We start from the raw sequence: 23,467 nt of genomic DNA, 5'->3' as shown, positions 1-23,467 counted from the left end.
ATCCACTCAAGAAAAATTGACAGCTCTCAATCTTGTGCAAGCCAGTGCAGGTATCAGCCCTTTCAAAACCAAATCATGATTTTTTCCAATGATGCCCAAGGATGCAATCGACATATTCCACGAGAGAACTGCAGATGAAATCAAAAAACTTTATTACAATACAAACCACAGCAAAACGAGACTCAAATATAGAGATATTGAATATGAGAACCTCATCAGAAAATTAAGTAACAACAAGGATATTATTATTAATAAATCCGACAAGGGCGGAAATGTTGTCATCTGGCCGCGCAAAGAATACATAGAAGAGGCTCACAAACAACTATCTGACTCGGAATGCTATGGTACCAGTAATATTGGGGAATATAATAAGGCGAAGGAAAACTTGAGAAAAGATTTAATGAATTGGAAAAGAAATGGTCTAATATCAAACCAAGAATTCAAATTCATGATGAACGAATATCCAATAATTCCCACACTTTACCTTATCCCGAAAATCCATAAGGGAACTTGTCCAGTACCTGGCAGACCCATCATCTCTGCAATAGGTGGTATGAGCGAACAAATCTCACAATATGTGGATTATTTTTTACAGATGCATGTGCAGACTCTCCCATCGTATGTCAAGGACACTAGTGACTTCCTTGAAAAAATCACACATATAATATGGGATGAGAGTTTTTCGCTCATTACATTGGACATCGAATCATTGTATACGAGTATTAATCATGAAAGTGGTCTAAAAGCTACTAAACATTTTCTGGACACTAGACCTCTCATTTTTCACAATCATAATGAGATGCTTATTCAAATGATTAGATGGTGCCTTTACAACAACTTCTTTTTGTTTGAGAACAAACTATACTGTCAAAAACGAGGCGTGGCTATGGGAGCCTGCTTCTCTCCCAGCTACGCGTGTTTACACGTAGGCTGGTGGGAGGAGCAGGTTCTCAGGGGCTCATTGGGTTCCAAATATGAGAACAACATAGTGTATTGGCTAAGATTAATTGATGATGTGTTCCTGATATGGAGGGGGGACACCAATAGTGCTATATTATTCATCAATGAGATCAACACTAACAAACTTAATTTGAAATTTACATCTCACATTAGCCAAACACAGGTCTATTTCTTAGACACTACTATCTATGTATCAGGCAACAAATTGGAATCCACACTATACAGAAAACCCACCGCAGGTAACTCCACCTTACATGCGACTAGCTCCCATCCTGGCCACCTCATTAGAAGTATCCCCTATGGGGAACTATTAAGGCTTAAAAGAATTTGCAGTACTGAAATTGAGTTCACAAAATGTACTGAAGAGGCGTTGGCAAGATTTAGAGCAAGAGGCTATAGTGAGTCTATTCTCAAACTAGCGAGTGATAAAGCAGTACTGAAAGCTAGAGAAGAACTACTATGCAAAACTGCGAGGTCATGTATTACAAGACAGAATGGAGATGAGGAGAATGCTCCACGTCTCATAATGACTTTTAACAGACAACATAGACAGTTGAGGGCTATTATTAACAAAAATTGGCCCATCCTAAAAACCGATGGTGTACTGGCGCCTTTCTTATCAGACAAACCGTCTATTACATATAGACGTGCTGCATCCATGAGAAGCCAGCTGGTTAAAAGCAGCCCAGAAAATGTATCCAACAGTACCTGGCTACAACCAAAGAAAGGTTTTTACAAGTGTACATCTTGTAGAGCATGCAAATTTGGGACTAATCGTACTACATACAAAACTCCATTTAGTCCCAAGGAAACACCAATCGAAGGGCATTTTAATTGCCGTACAGAATATGCTGTTTATGTCCTCACTTGTACCTGTGACCTATCATATATTGGTAGCACCAAACTTCAAGTTCACACCCGTATCCTTCAGCATTTGAGAGCCATTGTTAATAATGACAGCACTTATCCAGTGGCACGTCATTTCAAAGACAAACACAACAATGACTTAAAATGTCTCAGTTACTATGTAATTGATGCCATCCCTAAATTGCGCCGAGGAGGCAATAGGGAAAGGCTACTAAGGGAATTAGAAACCCGCCTAATACTGGAAATGGATACGAAGGTTCCCTATGGGTTAAATACTACTGAAGATATGTACACCTACCTTTAAATCTGCTTACAAGTCTGCTTGGAGAAACCTCATAATGGCCTCATTAACAGGAGTTCTCTGGAACCAGTCTCCTGTCATATTTATTGCAATGATGCCGATATTTGCCCATATCATACACTTAGGAAACAATACAAGTATTAGTAGGATCCTTTAGATTAAGTTGATCCACTTACTGGATATCAATACACATCTAGTTTAGGACTTTTGCTCCTCTGTAGCTTCCATTGATCCAATTTACTTATGGACACTGCTTACTTTTATTTTATTTTATTTTTTATTTGTACACTATTTAGTTGTGGAGGTAAATAGGCAATTCATTGCACAGTTTTTCAAGCACTTTATCACATGTACCAATAAGTACCTCCCAATATTGACGGTGCATTAAATTAAATTTTTATTGGAGATTTGCATTATGCACTTTTTGCAACTTTGCACATTTGAGGGGTTAATCAAATGTTTTTACACTGTTCCTTGTTTTATGGATGATTTTAACTATGGAGTAGAGTCTTTCTCTGTGACACTTTCTTCTTTTTTACATATACGTAGACGAGCTTTGATGGACATTGAGATCAGGTTGATAACCACACATTTAAGACTCATTACATTACGCATTTATGCCATTATTTTAAGAAAACGATTTTAATATACATTGAATTATACCGTATTTATACTGAAATATATTTATGTATTTATTTATTTATTTATACGTAAATGTGTATTTAAAGGTGTATATATTTGTTATTCCTTCTACTTTATGTAGCAATATGTAATTAGTGTGGAGAAATACCGTCCGGTCTGTTTTCTAAAATCTAGTATGTGTAAAAATGCCGCAGTCTATCCTCCATGTTTATTAATCATGTGACACTGGGTTTGAAAGAGAAAAAAACATTTAAATTGGAGTTTTCCCGCTATGGCGTCGTTATGTGAACAAGGCCGACGGTACGGCCGAAACTCGTCATGACCAACAGCAGTGAGAACTGAAAATAAATTCCATTTTTGCCACTAAGAGGAGTTCGTGTCATTTCATTTCCTGATGGAGTGATTGTTGCAACATATATATATATATATATATATATATATATATATATATATATATATATATATATATATATATATATATATATATATATATATATATATATTTCTTTTTTAGAAATGAAACAGGAATTGGTGGAGTACAGAAGATAACTTACTTTAATCCACTAGTGCTCACCTTGCAGTCATCAGAGATTGCACCCTTAACAAAGACCATTGCTTGCAAAATGTCTGTCAAATGTTGCTCCTGTAACTCGTGTGCTGCATAAGACATCACAACACAGGAGTAATTCATCATTAAGGGATGCAGAGGTTAATAGTCCACGAGAAGAGCAGTATTTGGATCAGGGCAAAGTCAAATCACTGGGACATCAGAAGGTCATATTGAGTAGGAAAGCCCCCTGTCAATCACTCCCACTTTATCCTCTGACCCTGAGGCCACATAGCAAACCAGGAAAGGATGTGCTGAAATAATGACAGGTGATATCCCAGGCAATGCATACTACATTGTATGGTACCCTACAATAGTCAGGAAACTGTCAGGACCAGACGGAGATAGGCACATGGGGTAGGTAGGGGTCAAGTTACGCGGAAGAGGGAAACAGAGACTGCAACTCCCATAATCCCTGGGAGAAATCCCTGACCCCTGACTCACAGTGATAAGCCCTGCCCAGGTGGAGATCGGGGCTTGTCACTCGCAGAACGACCCAGCCGCGACAGGAGCTCACCTGTTGCAATCTTGCTGCTCGCAGAATACCAAGGTCTGCAGAACATTCGTGACGGGGAAGGTGAAGCTTGACCTCCTCGCTACAGTGACAATCCCGTCGGTGTACGGGAAGGACGAGCCGGGAGAACTCGGCGATTGTAGCCGTCTGTGGTGGTGCCTGATCCAAGGTAGCACGGAGCTTTCGCGCTGGGGTCCTGACAAATAGGAGCCCCGGTAATATGCCTGAGGAAACACTGCACGGAGCAGTAGCTTTCGCTTGGTACAAGTCACGGAGGTGAAAGAGACCTCCTGCCTCACTCGTGGTGCAGCGCTTCCAGTTCTTAAAGCCAAGGGCGGCTTGCGCTGCCAAACAAAGCCCACACTTGGGTAACAACACTACAATACCGGGATATTGGGATATTGGGATCAGGGACACTACCGCTCTGCCCTGCCACGCGCAAGTATCATGCTAATCGCCCTGGTGCATGGTATCTCAAGGACAACGCGTTTTAGAAGGTTGTGGAGCGTGAGGTAAACGTCTCTACCCTTGGTTGAACCTCTCGCCTAGGGAAAGAGAGGAACCAGACTGTGCAGAATACCCTATGGAATTGCTCCCAAGGTAGTGGGAGAAGAAGAGCTCAGCCGGACGGCGAACTCTAACTGCAGAGTGGGTTATCTCCAGTCAGATAAGTACCTCAGGTGGAATGAGTTAATTCCACGCCATGTCTTATTTCCTTCGTTTCTTTTGAATCATTGTTTCACCTCTTGGCATTCGCAGAGCCTTGTCACTAACGACTAAGTAAGTCCATACATATAGGGTGGTGGGGTGGACATACGGTGGCTGTGACAACAGAAGTGTTAATACTTGTTCTGTGTTTGCTTACAGGGCACACGGGGTGGCAAATAGGGATGTGAGGTCCACAGCATCAGAAGATATCCATTCCTGAGCCTAACAGCGCCACTTTGCTTCTTTTCTTTTATCCCTTTTTTCCCTTTCCCCGGGGGAGAGATTATTCTTGTATGGTTCTCTGTCCTTACACTCGAGAGTATCTCTCCGAAGGGGAAGAGGTTTACTAGCATCACCATCGTTCCTGCTGTATCCGGCTGTCAGGTGCGTGAGCAGCCTATCTCTGTGTGACAGAAGCATGATCAAGGAGTTTGAAAATATAAAAAATAAAGTTTTCTCAAATTATTATGTAGAAGGTATGGACACGTATCCTGCTGGGAAAAAGGGCAGCTATTCATTGATTGACTCTCACCGTGACCCGATACTGACCTCTAACTTGGTATATCAGATTCTCCTTTTCCCTAATCCACCTTCCACAGATTACAGCAGCACGTTGGCATTTTACCACCTCCATGAGCCATCCTGAATTTATTTGCACTAATCCAATGTGTGGTACCCTTTCCACAATGCAAAACAACACAATCCTATGATAACATGGTGAGTAGAGTAATTAAGCAGTATTTCATTGTTTAATTAATTAAAGTCATACCATTTTTAATCATAAAAAGTCGACACAATAAAAACTGAGATCTAAAAACAACACATTAGGCACGTAGAAATGCTTTCAGCGTACGAATTTAAAAATCCACATTAAAATACCTAGGGTGGCCACCTCTGGTTTCTGTGACTATTCAGATTACTCAGCATATCTCTAATTCTTATGTTTTCTAGTGCAATCATCTAGTGCAAATTAACTTTTCAGTACAATTTAGGTACTTCCTGTAAAAAGACCTACGAGTACAAGCCGCAAAATTGTACTAAAATCAAAATTCAAGAGCCTCATTTCCTGCTTGTCTGTAGCAAAATTTAAAAAGTGCATATATTTCCTGGTACACGTCTTACTGTGCAAATTAGCTTTTATCTATTGACAGATTGGGCGCTCTTTAACAGTTTTGCAATTACAATCAACACGATTTGACTGGAATCGCGTCACAGGAGTCTAGTTTCCTTTTTGTCAGTATCAGAAATTTTGAGAATGTAGAGATCATAACTATATCTGTTGATTTAATTCATAGTATTAGTGCTTGTCTGCAAGTACGTATTCCCTGAGTATTAAAAGTCTTTTTTAATAGCCCTTGTTTCTTTCATCAGTTCCGGGCATACACAGACTCAGGGGGTAATGGTTTCTTTTCCATTTTTACATAGTCGGCAGTACGTGGGTTTGGCTGTGCGCAGCTTTGGCATTGCACGAAATGATCCTGGGAGAAGGCCGGATCGTGCTTAAAAAAACATTTTTGGGTATTATGGACCAGCTCGTTTCTAAGTAAGACTGTAACTTAGACGTTTTATACTCATTCAACATCATCCATGTGTACGCACTTTTAGAAAAGGTCTCTTTGTCTTTCAGCATTGGAAATCGTTTTGTTATTCCATCAATGACTTTTTTGAACGATTCTAAAGAAATAGACGTCCCATATCGAATGCGCTAGAACATGTCTAGTGCTGTTTGTAGATACTTCCAGAACTGCAATTTTTGAATTGTTTGTATTTCCTGCCAGATTGATTGACACATTGGGTAAGAGATATTTGTTTTTGTTCTTTTCCATACTTTTCCATAATGAACTTTCCTTGCAATGAGCTGATAATGTAGTCCAAATTTAAGCTTATAGAGTCTCCGCCACATAGTGCCTCACCTTTGTAGCTAATGCTAGGCAGTAATTTTGCATTTTTAACCTTTAGCAGTGGCAGATAGCTAGGTCCTCCCAGGGACCTCTGAAGAATATGGAATGCCATGGGTAAGGTGTTACCTCTCCTTTGCAGGACCGTCTTGTGTTACTGAAATGAGCCTTTGTCATCAAATAGTACTCCTAGATACTGTAGGTCTTTACTCGCTCCAATTAATGGTTTTATAGGAACCATTTGCATTTTTTCTATGTCCTGTTACTAATTTCCATCACTTTTGTTTTTTTTCTAATTGATAACCATGCCGTTTGCCAGAGAGTAGTTTGATATTCCATTTAAAAGGCGTTGTATCATTTGGCTTGTCAAAATAACATCGTCAGCATATAGTAAATACGATATGTATCTTTCTGCAAACTTCGGAGGATGAGCATTCTCTTTGTACAGGGCATGTGTTAGATCAAATAAAACAAGTTAAATAAATATGGAGCTAGTACACAATCTTGTTTTAACCCCAGAGAGGTTTCAATTTTCTTTGAAAGGTGTGAACCATCACCCATTCTCACTCTGATCAAAGTGTTGGAGTACAGTAATTGGATTGTTTTTAGAAGGCTGTATGTTATTCCTTGTTTTTCTAACTTTTGCCAAAGAGTTTGCTGGTCTACACAGACAAAAGCGAATTTAAAATCCACATAGCATAGGTACAGTGGTTGCTTCCTGGATTTATATTTGTCTATTAGTATTGAGAGTGCTAAGATGTTAGATGCCATTCCCAGACCATGCATAAAGCCAGATTGGTTTGCTGGAATAATCTGCTTCTCGGTTGCCCATTATGATAGCTCTGTCAGGAGAAATCCTGCAAAGTTTGGCTGGTTGTGCCCAATCGCCATTTTTATGAATAGGTGTTATTATAGAGCCTTTCCATGACTCCATAACGAATGCTGGCTGAACTGCATTATTGAAAACTCTAGTCAGGTATCCTGCCCAGAGACTGGGATTGTCCTTATACAGGGTGAATGGGATTGTGTTTGGCCCAGGTGCTCAATCTTGTCTCTGTTTTCTAATGAGTTTTCATACCCGATCTTCTGTTATAATCAATTGCTCTTCAATGCTTGTTTTATCTTTTGTTCTACTGTAGTCTTCCGGCTTGATGCTTTGGTTTACGTCTGAGTTGTGATTGAAGTGAGTAGTTAAAAAACCTATCCAGTTAGCTTCCATTAATGTAGATGCTGTAATCATCTTGTTGGCTTTATTCAAGCTGTTGATCATTTTCCAGAAGTCTCTTGAATTTTTCTTTTTGCTGGTATATAATGCTTTTGCCCAAAGTTCTTGTTTTGCTTTAGATTTTTCTTCCCAGATTAGCCTCCGCAGGTCTTTGTTTGTCCTCTTTAGTTTGGAGCAGAGGTCTTGGTTATCAGGCCACTTCTTTATCTGCCTCAATATTCTGTTACAGTTTCTTTTCAGCGTACAAATTGTGAGTGCTAGTTTAATCTGCTTAATGTTTGCGCTTAACAATTAGGTTGTTGTTTATTATAATTGTTCGAAACATAGGAGTCCATCAATTTCTTTGTAAAAGGTGCCCATTTTACGGTTACATTGAGGGAATCCGCTAGGAAGCAACGCTCAACCATTATTAGTGCTGTATTCATGATTGAGGCCTTGGAACCTTCCAACCAGCATAGCCTCTTGTAATTTACAGTTGTCAGCTCCCCTGGAAGTGTCTTTAATTTCTGGGGTCTTAAACAATGGAGTGTAATCTCCATAATTTGGTGGCCGTGATCACTTTCATTTGTTTTTGGAATCCCACAGAAGGATCATTTGAAAGAGGCTTAAGGAGACTATTGTACAGTCACTCCACGATTTTTGACCCAGAGCTTGGTAGGTCCATGCTGGTGGTGTGTCTTGTTGAAACCAGCTGTTTAAATCCCTTAGACCAAGGAAACCTAGGTCTTTCACTAGATTATTTCCTGCTGTGACTTCTGGCCCTTTATTCTCTGGGCTTAGTAACTGTTTAGTAATAGCTCATACTTGGTCCTGTTGCAATATAGTTTCATCTCTGGTGTATGACCACATGTTAAAATCACCTGAAATAATGATTTCAGGGTGTGTTTCCCCACTGAATTGTTGTAGTAAAATATTTATAAGGTTGCTGGCCATTGCTTTCCTGGTACTAGCATTGGGATGTATGTAGACATTTATTAATAGCAGGACTTTTGTGATACTTTTATCTTTGTATCGCAGTTTTACTAATAGAATGTTATGACCATTTGTTTCTACCTGTGCACTTTCAATTATTAAGTCTATTGCTATGAACGTTGCTAAGTCCCCACTTGGTCGCCCATGATTACTTAATTTGGTAGCCGGGGCGAAGTACCCAGTGAAAGGTCCCAGCATAAGTGATTGAGTTGACCCGGTTTCTTGGAGTAGTATAATCTGAAATTTACTAGCAATGGAAGTCAGGTACTCGTTATAGATCTTAGATCGTGCACCAATTATATTCCAAGAGCATATTTTTATTGTTTCCCTTGAATCAAATGGTGGCTGTTTCTGAATATATTGGGTTTTGTCCTGCTATGCCTGAGACAGGTGGTGAAAGGGCTGTTGTCAACCAACCTTGATTGAGTGTCATACCCTTCCCTGTTGATTGTTTAGTGTTACACTAGATGTTTTACCAATAGAACTTTTCAGTATTGAGAATACTTGACTGTTTTCAGTTTTGTTCCGTTGATGGAAATGTTTTTCTGGTGAGTAAAACGGGCTTGGATAGAAAGTTTGTCGGGGGATGCTGATTTCTATTCCCCAGTTTAGAAATGTTTCACATTCCTGGAGGATTTGTCCTGCTAAATGAGTAGAGTTCCAAGTCACCAGTGTGAGCTCTTGGTTGTCCTCTTTGTTGGATAAGAATTCAATAGATTCTATATGTTCGCTTTTTATTTTTTGAAGAGATGGAACTGCTTTAAAAAGTCTTTAGATAGCCCCCAATTAGCCCCCAATTTATGATATCGTGTTTGCCCCTAGACTGGTTTTCGGGTTGAAAGACACTTTATTCACCAGGGACTGTTTTGGCGACTCAAGCCTTTGGCACAGTTCTGTTTGGGTATGAGACGTTGTTGGAGTGAATTTTGGATCGAAATGTTCCCGTAAATTAGGCTTTCTATGTTCTATCTGTCTTCGTGCTGACGTTCCTCATTTTTTTGCTGGTGTTTCAATCTTCCTAATTTCTCCGGTTGAGTAAAGTTTTTCTTTCTGTTATTAATTTACTGTTTTCAGTGGGCAGGATTTTAAGCCTTGTTTCCCCCATGTTATTATTGTCTAATCCAGTCTCATCACTTTGGCATTGTGTAGCAGTTTTTAAGTGAATCGTTGTTTTGTTGTTCAATAGGTTCTGTCATGTCTTCATGTTCCTCAGCAAGGATGTTATCCCCAAGGTTTTTATTAAATAGTGAATAATACGTTTTCCCTTTTTCTACAGCCATACTGGATTGGGTTTGAGTTATTCCTGGTTCCTGATTAACCCTAGCTATGTTGTCCCCTGTGCTGTTGTTATTTGTTTGGGCTAACAGGGTGAGTTGGTAATATGAGTGAAGCCTTATATGTGTGATGGGTCAGAAAGAGCTTCTCCCAGCTACCATACAGGCAAAATATATGGGCCATTTGCATGGTTTTAATGCTATTTCCACAATCATGTTCTATTCCGTTATCTTAGTGGGGCTGTTTTGCCATCTTTGTTAACATGACAGTACAAGTATTACTTCTTCAGAAGCATATACTTTATTTAGAGATTTGTTAAATGGTAGGAATTTAAGCAAGGCTATGTTTTTACATTTATTCATCTAGTTTGGCTGGCATTTGTTCATACCAAAGCTATATATTCTCCTTTGAAACTTGAAAGGAAGGAACACTTTTGCCCAGAGCTGAATTAATGCAGGGCATAGTGTAGGGAAAAGAAAATTCCAACTAGAGGTAGTCCTCTTTCAATGACTGGCACAAATTCATGTGCTCTGCATTATAGGAAGCCCGTCTCAGCTGCTGCTGTCCCTTGTTTTAGTTGTCCCACTGTCCTGCAAACAACAAGAGCTCAGTACTGGAGCAATGTTTGCTTACAGAACTTTGAAGGAAGCATGTCCTTTGAAGAGGAGCCAGAAACTAAAATTTTGATTTACAGAAGCAAAACCTCAAATCAAGAACTCTTTCAATAGCCTGTATCCCGCTGATAGTATTTCATTTCTTATAAAAACTAGTCACACCATCCCAATTCCTGCAGACCATATAGGGCCCTGTTTAAATGTTGGCAGAGAGGGAACTCTGTCACAATGGTGATGAGTCCTTCCCTACCAACATTATGTTTCACTTGCTCGATTTTGATTCTGGCAGACAATAGTTTGATGATGGCAGAGACTACTCTGTCACCACTGTGGTTAAACTCTCCAAAGGCATGATAGAGTAAGGGCTGTTTGAGATTTGGATATATGTCCGCACACCTAATTTAGATGGGTGGACATATAGAGGTTTTTCAATGCCCGCCACCACCAGCAAAACCTAGCAGTAAGGCGTACTGAAAAGTGTTCAATGCCCCCCCCCGTCATGGAACTAAACTCCTATGGTGAGGGGGGCAGTATCATTTTTTGTTTTCGAAAAAGAAAATCCCATTTGGAATTTTCTTTTAGAGAATAAAAAAAATGATAGCTTTAATATTCAGTTCCGTCAAGTTTGACGGAGCAGTCTGAATATGTTACAGTGGATTGACAGGAACCATCTTGATGGCGGTTCCTGTCAATGCTTGAAATGTTCACTGGGCCGATTGACAGTTCAAAATTTGGTGGTTGGCACCTCTGTGAAGGCGACAGGGTATTTACTCCACTAAAATATAAATGTGGCCCTTAAGTCTTTTGTGTAATTTTTTTCAAATGAAGGAGGTAGTTTTGTTGCAGTCATGTAGAAGGAAAACAGAATCTAGTCCAAAATTAAACAATAAGAACTTAGTAAAATCAGAAACGAAGTTTAATGCAAGTCATATTAAAGAAGTGCTGAGGCTCAGAATGTTGAGTTGGCACAACATTTCTTCATTGCTGATAACTAGACAGACCGTCCAGCATTTCGCGATTCTCAAAATAATCCCAAATAAGCTGAGGAGCGCGGTGACCGCAATATTTATCTCTTTGGCACCCAAAAAAGGTGCCTGCCAGACAGGAAAAAGATGGTGCCATTTTATTGGCTGTAAGTACACACGTCACTACGTGATGCGGTAGAGCCATAATAGCTGCCTGTTTCCTCCTGCCGCATTAGGGATTACAGAAGCGAAAGTACAATTGTGACAGGATTGTACATTTTAATCGCTTGCATTCTCAGCTGCGCTCAACTCACAGAACAAAGGGGAAAACAATGCAGTTAAAGAAAGGTGAGAAAACAAAAGTAGTGCTTTATTGGCAAACTCTGTAACATGTTGCTAATGTGTTTAGGTGTGAATAAAACCAATCTGGCCACTTTGCGGCTACTTTGTCTTGTTTGAAAAAAAACATTCTTTTGTTTCTCTGTCCCGAGGCTGCACTTTGGAAGGAAAAATGTGTGGAAAAAGGCAGCATTTTTTGCAGTGTGTTTTGTTTTCCTTTTTGGATCCATTTCACAGAGGAAAGAATGAAGGAAAGGCCAGGAAAAAGAGGGTAAGCGCAGTTTCTTCAAAAAGAGAGACAAGAGAGAGAGGAGAGATCAGAAGAGGGGAGAGAACAGACAAAAATATGAGAGGCACATTTTTTAATGTTTGCTCCGGTACACATTTCAACCTCCACAGGACCTGTTGGGCTCAAGCCTCTGGCCTCTTTTTCAGAATGAGCAGACAAGTTCTCCATACAGGTATAGCAAAATGCTCCAGTCTGTCAGGTCTGATGTCCCACTATGCGTGAATCCTAAAACTAGAACTACAGAGGCAGCTGCCTGGCAGGTTGGAGGAGAGTTGATTTAGAAGAGCTGCATTCCTTGGCCCCAGTGCTGTTGAAAGAAAGATGAGAAAACAAAAATAGCACTTCACAGGCAAACTCTGTAAAGTGGCATTAATGTGTTTGGGTGTGACTAAAACCAATCTGGTCACTTTGCTGCCGCTTTGCTTGAACATTTATTTTCTTCCTTTTGTGTCTCTGTCCCGAGGCTGTACATTGAAAGGAAAACTGTTTGAAATAGAGAGAGAGTGAGAGAAAGAGAGAGAGAGAGAGAGAGAGAGAGAGAGAGAGAGAGAGAGAGAGAGAGAATACTGAGGTGCCAGCAGACTCAGTGCCAAAGGCAAAATATGAAAACAATTTTATCAACACCCTTCAAGCTTTGTTATAAAGGCTTTTGGGAACATAACATGGGGCTATGGCCAATTTCAGTCCTTCTGAGGCATCTGATAGGATTCACAAAGCCGGACCTCTTGTAAAAGTCCCACAGAACCAAGTCATCGCAAGCAGAGACTGCAGCTGCCGTGGAAGATACACAGTGAGGGACTTAATGGGAAGGAAGCTGTGAAACCGAATAACGATCCATAACCCAAAAATTTAGGTTCAATAATGAATTGGAATGCATTCGCTCATGAAACTGTGAGTGCTGATTCCTCCCTGGAGTCGAGGTCTTCTCACAGCTCTTACTGCTGTTGAGTAACTGCGTTGAGGTTGGAGTTCTGGTTACGCCATTGGCTGTCAGACAGCGTTGCATATTTTTTTCTCTGGGGGTTGAAGATTAGAAGTCAATGAAATGCTTGAGCACAAAAGGCTAAAGTGAAGCCGCAGAGACAATGTGTAATTTTGGCCAAGAATCCTTTGCAAATGAACCAAGGAAGAGTAGGGCAGTGCATGCGCATGTGTGGAGTCAGAGCCATATGAACTGAGAGCAAGACTGTAAGTGAAACGGAAGGACTACTGACAAGGAGTCAGTTTAAATTGAAATATACTGTCTATTCTGTGACTTAAAAACACCCATTGGCAGGAAATCAATATATTATTGAGCACTTTTGGCGTGTTGGTACCCACAATACAAGAAATCTGTGAAAAAACCTGTGTGTGAGAAGGCCAGCAAAAACTGAGATGGAGCCCATAAAACAAAAAAGGGCCCAAGTCCAACCAGCAACGAAACAGAGGAACCGATAATGGGGGAATGAATATTAAAGGAGAGGGGTGAAGAGCTAAGAAGGGAGTAGCAAGCAGTGGGAGTTATTTTAAAGATCCTTTTTTTGTTCAGGTGGGAATGTATAATGTCAGGAAAACCCATATTTCAAATTATTATAAGGAGAAAATACACCTTTATTATTTTCATCTATTCGGCCATGCGTGTAGCCGGAAAGTGGCACATGCCAAGTGCTTTTTGGATATGTCTTTATTTGACAAGTCGTTTGTACAACTTCAGACACTAGTATTTTTTTGCCATTAAAAATTCACATTTTGATGACTTGTGTATCTGTCTTAACAGTAATAAGCTCAGGCTTAAAAATCTCAGTATGCACAATGTTGCTGGTGGAAAATCTCGAACTGGCTGAGGGTGCCTCACTTGACCCCGGTCACAGCAACACAGCCCCCCTATTGTACATCATAATGTGAACCATTGTATTTACCCTGTGACCCTCAAATGCACAACCTCCTCTGAAACAAGAAATCTAGTGGCGATCTCATGCAGAACGACCAGTGCTCCCCATCCTCAACCAGGGGATTGGGCTTTTTTTGTTAGCTGGGCGTCAATAAAATGGATGGTGTTGGCCTGTGTTATGATCTATCTGTGCATCTCTAACTACTTGATTTGTCACTGACTTTCGCTAAGCAATTACGATTTATCTCAACCAATCTGGTTACATTTCAAAACGTGGTGTCCTACAGCAGATGGCTAGGGGCTTGGAGCCGCTAGTCCCAAGTCAGCACGATGCCACAGAAAACAGGATGACTAGCAACGCTGTGCTATTGTGCTTGGCTTAACCTATGATCCGGATTGTTACCACAAAGGAGACTATAGCAAACAAACACTCTCAGACACTTTAAACATGCCTATTTCAAAGTGGAATACTCTGCTAAAACAGTTTCCATCGATTTAAGGATGAAAAGCTATGATTACAAGTAAAATAAAGTGCTGCAACAATGTTGCAAAATCTTCATTTTTATGCCGCAAAATTTGAAAATCTACGGTGCAATATCCTGGAGGGTGTGACGAGAGACGTCACAACTAAGCTATAAGAAGAAAATTAGAGACAGTCTGTTATACAAGGTCTGCAGGCTCCCATATATTATATATACCTAATGCTATAGGAACACAAAATGATGAAGAGAGCTATCCACAATAAGGCACTTCTGTGGGGCAGATTGGAAACTGCAACTGAACTTCCAACTCCTTTAAGTGCAGCTTTTATTTAAATATTTTCGCCAGTGTCTCTTAAATATGTTCCAGGCGGTGTCTCTCAACCACTGCCATTAGCTGAGCATGTGTCTGATACCCCATGGCTGTCTTTATTGCTTAATGCATCCTTTCTCAGCTTCCAGCCTCAATTAAACTCTCGCATGCCAAGTAGTCAGTTGAACACGGGAAGTGGATGGACTGGCACCGAGTTTAAAATTGCCACCAGCAGGCATGTAAAGTGCAGAAAGGAAGGAAGAAAAGGCTGGCCATTGTTTAGAAGGACAGGAAGCAATACCTTCTTTGCAGAAGTGAACAATTGCTCTCCAATAGGCATTGCTTTGTTTCCTCTTTATCTGGGCTTTCAAGCATGAATCAATTTGTTTGACAAGCTAAAGGACAATTACCTTTAAAAGAATGATCAATGGCTAAGATTAGCATATAAGTACGCAAAAAAAGTTGAAAACTTGAAAGATATTTAATGAGAAAAAGAATGAGTAGATAAAAGGGAGCCATAGAAATCAAGAGGTAGAGAGAAAAAAAGATGTGATAATTTTTCTAGGAAAATTATTTCATCCTCTCTAAAACGCACCAATGTGCGGTTGATTCAGAGCCTGTTGGAACTTGTCATAGTTCGATCTAAATGTCTTTCAGCCCTTTGGGCTAGTACAGGCCTCTGCAAGGCAGTGCATAATTTATTTGCTTTTAAACTTTTTAGGGGAGAGTCATCCAATAGAGGGCACTAGTGCTCGTAAACAAATATATTGAAAACACTTTTCTTACTCGAGGCAAGACTAGGAGTGGGGTAGAGAAGTGCGTCTGTCCCTTGATATAATGCACATAAATCTCATATAATTAACATAAATGGAGGTCGTTTTTAGGTCTCGCCTGACCCAGCGCATGCGCTGGTCTGGCGAGACTTATTGAGAGGGCTCCAAAAAGTGCTACCAGGCCAGCCTAGAGCTACAGTGCATGTGCGCGGGTGCGCACGCCGCGCTTTACCGCGATCACTTTCACTTTCGTGGCTGCACGGCCGCTTGGCATAGCCAATAGGTCTTGCTTTTGGGACCTTATAAGTATTTAGTTATGCAACTGTTGCATGGCTAAACACTTATAAGGTCCCAAAGGCGAGACCTATTGGCTACGCCAATGCTTGTTTAATGATGCTTACAAGATCGTTGGTATAATAAAAACACAAATGTCTGCTATAGAGCTACATAGCACATATTAGTCCTTTTATAATGCCTATAGGACCGTAGAAATAGGTAAAAGACAAATATTTGTTAGGTCGAAGTGTGGTCTTTCTAGTAAACCTATGGAAGTAGGCATAGTAAAAAGGGCAGCCATTTTCCATATGACCTATAGTAGAGGTTAGAGGGATTAATCAGGCTTAAATGTTTGTAGGCATGGTAAAAAGACTACACGCAGCAACATTTTGAGAACTTGTGATTTGCCAGAAGAGGCAAGGGGGCGAGGTCTAAATTGACCAGCACCACCCTGTCCTGTGAGGAGGATATGAGTACTATATATGGTAAACCCTGAAACCGCTGTATGGAACCCATGTCAACATTTTGAGACCCTGTGAGTTTCCAGAAGAGGCGAGGGTGTGAGGACTACGTTGCCCAGGACCTTCCTGTGGTCACCGGCATAATAAAAAATAGTAATAACCTGCGTTTTTTCTATTGCAGTCATAAACTGGCTCTTAAAGATACATTCTGCTCTAATTTATAGTTAGTGTCATATCTATCACACAATTGCTTAAACAGCCTCTTAAAATAAATATATCTATTTCATCGCGTGTTGTGCTCTCTACATCGAGGTGTTTGTGACCTAGTGACTGCATTCCTAATGGGAGAGGAGATCAATGGATTACAATGTATTTGGTTCATATTCACAAGTCTAAGCCCAGACAGACCTTCTCCTGACTCTGGCAAGTGCGCCGCATGGATCGGTCACACCAAGACTTTTACCTGCGTGTACTCTAACCGCCGCACAGGGATATCTTGCAAGATGACACGACCTTACATCTACTTGATCAGGTTGCATTGTCTGTCTCACAGCTGGTTTGCTACTTTGCTGCTTCTTGGCATGCTTCCTAAACCATAAATACCATAAGATCTGTCTGAAGTGGCCGATTAACAGTGCCACACTACATCCGAAATGAATGAAAAATATGTTCTCTCTTACCAATTATCTGATTGGTTTGACTCAATATATTGCATCAATGTTTTTAAGAGGGGTTCACAATGTGACACTTTATTTTTTTCGTTTTGGAATGTTTTAGTGTAACATTGAGGCAGTAATAAAGAACTATTCGTGGGCAAGTAGCCTCACTAAGGAGAACTCTGAAATCTTTCTACATCCATGGCTCATGGAACGCTCACAGTGTCAGCTTGGACTTCACCAATAGGGACAGGGTAATTATCAAGAGGACAGAAACTGCTACAAATTTCATCAGAGGCTGTGAAAAGGCACTATTCAAAATTGCTATGTTCTCAAATTCAGCTACGGAATAACATTCAGCCGAAACGATTTAAGTTGGTGGAAAATGTCCCTCTTCCTGGTTGTTCAGCGGTCAACAGACCCATGTTACAATCTTTTTGTAACAACTTGGCCACCTTTTTCAGTTCAGAATCCAAGGCTTTCATGAAGAGAACAAAGCTCTGAAAGCCAGCCTTTCCAATAGAAGGATAGCTCGACGACCAACCCCCTTTCTGCAACAGGACTTGATTTGTCTCCACCTCACCTGAGGACGTTCACTTAAGTATGAAATCTGTGCCCCGCGCCCACGCACTTTCACCAGCAGTTGCACATAGGATATCAGAACTCATTAATCTCTCCTTGACTACCTGTGTGTGGTTTTAATGGCGTGAAAGCAGGAGTGGTGACCGCATTGTTGAAGGAAGTGAATTTAGAGCCAGGACCCTGGAAAACTATCACACTATTGCGCTTCTCCTGGAACAGAGTAAAATTGAAGAGAAAACAGTGGCAAAACAGTTGTCCATGAACGTAACAGAGAGTGACCTGCTCTACCCTTGGCAGCTCGGCTTCTAGTGAGGATGAGTCATGGAGACAACACTCATGATCACGGTGGAAAGTGCTCAGGACCTTTTTCGCCACGGATGAGGCTACAGGATGGTTTTCTTAGACCTCTCCTCTGCCTCTCAAAATCATCGATCACATCAACGTACAGCACGGACATCCAGAGGTAGGCATTTCTGACTCAAACTGCAAACGTGGTTACCCTTGATCTTGACGGACTGCTCATAATCTTGAAACCTGCCTCCATATAGGCCCAAATATTTACATTGATATTTGAGGTTCCCTCAGGTTTTCGCTCTGTCCCCTCTGCTTTTTCACATTTACACGAGGCCACTGGCACATCTTAGGAGATCCTCAAGACGCAAAGCCCTTGCAGATGAAGAAGATAAGATCCAACCAATCCTCAACATTGACCATCGCGTGTCTGCCTACAATAACAGCCTTAGCCTGGGTAAGCTAAACATCCATGAATGGCTAGTCACCAAATTTCGGAAAATGTAACTCAAGTAACAGAAAACTGATCATAGTTTTGTCTCTTGCAAAATCTGAGAGACAAACACACTTTCTGGCCGAATGAGCAGTGCACACAGACCATGGTCTCATCTCATATTACGCCCTTGGTGAGTACCTGGAATGAGGATCTATCCTTTAGGAATCAGACAAACTCTACAACTTCCCATTGATTTGGCTCACTCAAGTCTGTTGGGAAAATTCTCTTTTATTTCTCAAAGCTTTCACCTTCAATTGACTTCAGAGCGTGCGATCTCACCAATGGACCATTGAATAACTTGTGCTTCCAGAGTACACTTTGAAGAAGCCACAAGGCATCTGTAACTTTGTCAACCAGAAAATCTACCAACTGAGAAAATTATATATTTCAGTGGCCTGGAGAGAACTCTACTGGTGATTAGTGACCCAAAGGGTCAGGTTTAAAGCACTGTGACTTATGCACAAAATCTTTCTTGGCACAGGAAATTCTAGCCTACATGGTATTTTTTCTATCCACCAGTCCTCACACAGTTTGCTCTCTAATTCCAATCCATAACTGTGCATGACATGTGTCCGAAAGGCGTGGATAGACAATCAGGTCTTATTCTACCTTGGCGCTAAAGCTTGAGATGAGACACCTCTGCCTATAGTTTAGAGAATCTCTGAAAACCCTTCTGAAATCGCTGATGCTATCACTTGGTAGTGGCCAGATGCCTTGGGACAGATGTTGTGTCCTATAAATGAACCAAATAACTATTTCCTTCCTTTTTCCTCAAGTATCTATATTGTTCTCATGGCTACGTTCGGTTATTGGTCATTGAGAGTGTAAAGTTTCCAGCTCTTAAATCGGAGATCACCATCGACTAATCTAGAGTCTACTTACCCTAGTCTGTGGTCTCTCTGTTTTTTTTTTATTCTGCGCATCTGAACACCCTTATGTAGCCTAAATGTATGTACCTGAATAAAGAAATAAAGAGAGAGCCACAATAAGAAGGCAACTTCCTGTTCTGTTGGCCACAGCTGGCTCTATAAATGCACCTCGGATGAGCTCTTACAAAGTGAGGTGATACAATCTTGGATATTACCTTTTGAAATTAATCCGTTCGATCACCCGGAACAGTTCATTGGTATGATAAATGCCCTTTCTTTACTGAAAATTCATCCCGAGCTACTGAAAATGTAACCAGGCAAGGTATATATAGACTGTGGCTCATTCCCTTCAATGAGGGGGGTCGGAAGATTTCAGCTAACAAAATATTGTGAAAGATTGTTAAAATATTTGAAGTCAGAGAGATCTCTTAATTATTTTTCGGCATTGGTTTTTCACTACCCTTTGTGACACGTTTGCCTATTCATATTGTTTGGGTCGCATTTTCACATCCCATTCTTTCCAAAAAAATAAAAGGCAGTGCTCAGCCTCGAACACAATAATCATTGCGCTTCCCGTTTTCAGTTTGTGAGACTTGCAGATGCTAACAATTTCCATTTGATTGCAGACACAATTCAATGCAGGTCCTTACAGAGGAGCAGCAGCATATCTGTAATTATGGGCAGGATTAAAGTTTCTTCCAAAACGAGAGTATGTTTTTTAAGGCAAAACACTTTGGCACTGATGGATGGATCCAAGCCCAGGAAATGTTTTTGGCCCCATTCAGCCTTTTAAAAAAAAAAAAAATGTTGTTGAGTTTTATATAGCGCGAACTTGACCCGAAATCAGAGCGCTTTACATTCATTTTTTTTTTTTAGGCACGGGAAGATTAAGTGATTTGCCCAGAATCACAGGATGTTCAGCGTCATTACCGAGACTCGAACCCAGTTCCCCAGGTAAGAGCGGTGGGGCTGGGTGCAGGGGGGATTTCGACAGACAGCAAGGGAAAATATTTATTTATTTAATTTCCCTCATGGTCGTCTGTCGAAACCTCCCCATCCGGCCCCACCACCTCACCTCTCTTACCTGCATGGGCCGCTGCTGGACAAGAGCTAAGGAAACCATTGAAAAGAGGGAAGAGCGTAAAGCAAGAATTGGAACAACGTCAGTACAAAGTCTAAACACCGAAGCAAACAAGGCAGGAAAGTGGTCCAGTCGAAAAGTGCAGTCTTATTCAATTAAATCTTTTAAGGAAAAATTCGCTGAGGCACTGAGCGTCTGAGATTGCTCCTCTTATAATCCTTTTTGTGATTGCTAATTGCTGTTAGGTGTGCATGCTGAGTGTGCAGGAGGGAGGGGGGGTCCCACTAGAGTAGCCTTCATGATAAAGGATCTGCTGGCTCAGGGGACTAAATCATCCACTGCACGGATCCGTATTTAACCTCATGGTCACATATTCAAGTTTTTGTGGGTCCACTCAGCCTTTCATCCTCCAGGGGTTGATGAAATGAGTTCCAGTGACTCGAGTAATAATAAACATCTATCATTCAGTTACAATATACCCTTCCAGGTGAAGGTGCACTTTACAAATATGTTATTTTATAATAAAGGTAAAGTTTACTTTCCAGTGGCTTCCAGCTCCTCCCTTTCTGTCTTTCCTTCCAATGGCGTCTGACTATGTAGACTGCCGCCCTCACAATGGCCACCTCTTCCTCTGTGGCCAGTCTGTGTGGGTCAGTGGGTATGCGTTGCCTGAATAGGTGTGGGGGTAGGTGGTATGTAGACTGCACCTGCACTCAGCTCTAACAAAAGATTACAATTACATTTAATTGGTTAATCTGGAATTATGACAAATACCCAAGCAGCATGGATTGCTCTGCTCTGTTGGTTTGGCTGAGTTCTATTGGAGTGAATTTCCTCATCGAGGGCCTCATTGCAAGGTCCCTGGTATCTCCCCAGTAACTCCACTCCTCAGAGTAGTAGATATTGAACACATTAATATTTTAAAGGGCAGAATTACCAGGGCCTGCAAGGGTGGCCTGAGGGCCTCCGTAGAAATGAAGATTTATCAAGAGACTCTGTAATTTTGGTCCCGACTCCTTTGACAAGTCCTAATTTTCTCCACAGTCCTTCGAACGGGTGGAGTCTCCTGGAGAAACCACCCAGATCTGCAGAGTTGTGAACTCCATTTGGCCAGTAATTCTCAGTAACGTCCAACCTGAGATTACTACGGACCTCATACTGAGGCCCAAAGTGGAGACACAATTCAGGACAATCAAAGGTTCAGATAAACAGGGACCATTTTCACACTTTAGGAGCAGTGAAAAAAAAAGAACTTAGATGAGGAAAACTACAGCTTTCACTCCTGGTTCAAGCGGCCCTCTATAAGATAATTTACTTGCCCAAATTCTTGTACATCCTACAGAATACCATATATCTGGTCTTGGATACCTTCTTTCGTAGGGTGGACAGTGTAATGAGAGTGTTGCTTTGGAATGCGAAATACAAAGAATAGCCCTTTCACTACTGACTAGACGCCAAACAGAGGAGGGCATTGCCCTCCTGTACATCAGGTTCTACTGCTGAGCCTCACAACTGTTGACTGTTAATGCCTGGGCCTTCTCGTCCCTGCAGGAACCTTCCTTGTGAGTGGACCATATTGCTATGGCCCCCGAGGGATACCTCATTTCATTCTGCGGAGGGATGGGCTGCTCCACCCTCCTGATGCAGACAGTAGTCAATATGTGGAAGAGGGCGACGTGCATTGGGATGGTGGGACAGGGTGATACTGTGGTCCCTTCTGTGGGACTCATACCTTCTTCAGAGTCTAAGGGACATAGAGGGTCATTGAAAATGGGATCTGCTGGGGATCTCCCAGTTGGGAGACGTTTGGATGGAAGAAGCAATTATCCCATTTAATGACTTGCAAAGTGAATACGAATTTTCAGGGAGTCCGATTTTGAGCTATCAACACATGTGGTTACTACTAATTAAATGTGGTGTACTTCAGGTAGAGGTAGAACCCACGCAGCGAAGCCACAGACATCACCCCATCCCAAGACCTCTGCGACAAGCTTGGAACCTATTTCCATCTCAAGATCAAAAACCTCTACGACAACTTCTTCACCATCAACCAGGCGCCACAGACGGCCCCCCGCCCTCCAGAAACACCAGCCAGCCCCCAATCACAGCAAAGACAATGCCTCGACCATGAAGAGAACCCACTCGGGGGCCCCCACTGACCCCTGACCCCTCACATCTACCACAGAGCCGCAGCCGCCATCGCACCCGAACTACAACGCATCATCAACACCACCTTCAAAACAGGCACCTTCCCAGACGACTGGAATCGCGCAGAAGTCAGGCCCCTGCTCAAGAGGCCCACAGCTGACCCCACCGACCTCAAGAACTATCGGCCCATCTCGCTCTTTCTCTTCGCAGCCAAAGATGCAGAGATAACAGTCAACAGGAAATTGATACAATTCATTGAAGAGAACGCCGTCCTCGACCCGTCCAAATCCGGATTCCGAAGCAACCATAGCACAGAGACTGCCCTACTCGCCGCCACAGATGACATCCGCACCCTCATGGACCAAGGCCACTCCGCAGCCCTCATCCTACTCGACCTATCAGCAGCCTTCGACACCATCTCCCACTGCACACTAGTCGCCAGACTACACGACACAGGCATACGAGGAACAGCCCTGGACTGGATCCGATCATCCCTCACCGAAAGAAGCCAAAGGATCAGACTCCCACCCTTCCTCTCCGACCCCACAAAAATCACCTGCGGAGTCCCACAGGGTTCATTACTGAGCCCCACCCTCTTCAACATCTACATGGCCACCCTCACAGCCATCGTCCGACAACACGGCCTCAACATCAAATTCTACGCAGAGGACAATCAGCTCATCCTCTCCCTCAACAAAGACCTCACCACTGCCAAACTCAACTTCCAGAAAGGAATGCAAGACGTTGCAGTCTGGATGAGCAACAGCTGCCTGAAGCTCAACGCCAAGAAGACAGAAGTCCTCGTCCTCTGTCCCACCCCTTCTGCATGGGACAGCACCTGGTGGCCGACCACCCTTGTAAACCCTCCTACCCCCTCATACCATGCCAAAAACCTCGGCATCGTACTCGACTGATCACTCACCATAAACCGAAAGGTCAACGCCGTCACCTCCAGCTGCTTCAACACCCTCCACATCCTCCACAAGACATTTAAGT

Source organism: Triturus cristatus, chromosome 1_2 (assembly GCF_964204655.1).
Source record: "Triturus cristatus chromosome 1_2, aTriCri1.1, whole genome shotgun sequence".
Lineage (NCBI taxonomy): Eukaryota > Metazoa > Chordata > Amphibia > Caudata > Salamandridae > Triturus > Triturus cristatus.
Note: the sequence above shows the minus strand (reverse complement) of the source record.